The 1,649-nt window shown below is 44.9% G+C and overlaps 1 protein-coding gene across 1 annotated transcript in view; it reads left to right on the forward strand.

Annotated features, from left to right (window-relative positions):
- The window catches only part of KLB (klotho beta), a 46,552-nt gene that overhangs the window by 23,310 nt on the left and 21,593 nt on the right, over nucleotides 1-1,649 (forward strand). The window lies entirely within an intron of this gene.

A 1,649-nucleotide genomic window follows, 5' to 3' on the forward strand; every position in this document is an offset into this window, starting at 1 on the left:
CTCTTGAGCTCAAGCAATATGCCTGCCTGCCTTGGCCTCCCAGAGTGCTAGATTACAGTCATGAGCCACTGCGCCCAGCCACTTTCTTAAATAGCTTTAAAATAGGGCTATTTTGTTTACAGTTCAATGAAGATATTTCAGCCGAAAGAAGATTAAAACCATGCAGAAATTTGGAAATCTAACTTCTGAGAAATGATTGGGGATCCTTAAGTACACACGATGTACTGCGATTGGGGATCCTTAAGTACTGCGATGTGTTCTGTTTGTTCATCTGTTCTCAGCCCACCCTTGCCCCCAGCGGCCCGCCATGTCTTCCTAACCTCTAATCTCGTCTTCGTCTGTTTCCAAAGTTGCGCCTGCTATCTTGTTTGCTTCCTATCACCCACAGAATTTATCTGAGTCTGGACTTCCAGGGGCATCAAAAGGCCACGTTAGACTGGAGGAGGGAACAAAATGAGATAGATACTAAGCCCAGGCTGTCTCTCAATGACATTAGGCCCTGATAGCTGGGCTCAAAAAGAAAAAGCAGCTGACTTTCTCTTTAAGCTACTGAATCTAAAGAACAAAGGTTGAAGCTCCCTTAGATCAATCATTCCAAAGGTAGATGGCCTTGTACAAGATAGAGGATAACCTTGGAAAGTTGTAGAATGGCTCTTGTGCAAGGTTGCAGGGCCCAGGTTACACTCCCCTATGAACTGATTTTAGTTTTTCCAACAGATCTACTTTGTAAATGTCTGATCGAGAACACGCTAAGGTAAATATCCCTGTTTCATCATGGTTTGTACCAACTCACTATCTCAGAGAAAAACACTTTTACCTTGTTTCTTGGCAAACGGGATCAAGCTATAAGCATAAGGGCTGTACAGAGAACCTCCCCCACATTCTCTCCCTGAGCATGAAGGGGCTGTCTCCAGCCCAGAGCAAAGATAACCCTAGATACCTTGATAGCCTATGCAAATAGCAGCAAAGGTGAAAGAGACACCATGGAACACGAAGGTCACCTTGGGGCCTAACAACATACACATATGTATGTCCAGAACTTGTTTGGAAAGGCAGTGCAAAGGCACACGTCTGTTGTCTTCAAACTCTACTGTTTCTCATTCAAATGCTGATATAACCAAGATTTTATCTCAGCTTAGGTCATTTTTCATATTGTTAGTGAAACATGCAATAGGACATCTATTTTGAAGAAACTTCTCCTTTTTTTCCCTGTTAGGACTGGTTAATTCCTATAGGGCTAGGTTAATACATTTATACCGATTCCATCTACTCTCCATTTAGTGTCTGGATGGGCAAGATGACAAATGTGCGAGGCAGCTAGTTATGGCTCAAAATGTTACGCATATGCACTTTCCGGTTTATAAATCACAGGTGTACAATAGCCCTGAAGAGTGTGTCTTTTCTGGATGAAAGTGCTAAGACCGACTGTTTAGACTGAAGCACAGGATGAAAGCCTCCTTTGAATCCTAGCAATGCCTGACTGCTTTAGCTTTGAATGGGGGGGATGGGGGGGAAGTGTGTGTGTGGGGAGGGGGCAGTGGGAAGCAGTTCTAAAGATTTTCTGGGCTCGGCGCCTATAGCTCAACCGGCTAAGGCGCCAGCCACGTACACCTAAGGTGGCGGGTTCGAATCCCCAGCCCAGACCCGCC

This window comes from Otolemur garnettii, unplaced genomic scaffold, assembly GCF_000181295.1.
Source record: "Otolemur garnettii isolate 467f Iridium unplaced genomic scaffold, OtoGar3 scaffold00181, whole genome shotgun sequence".
NCBI lineage: Eukaryota > Metazoa > Chordata > Mammalia > Primates > Galagidae > Otolemur > Otolemur garnettii.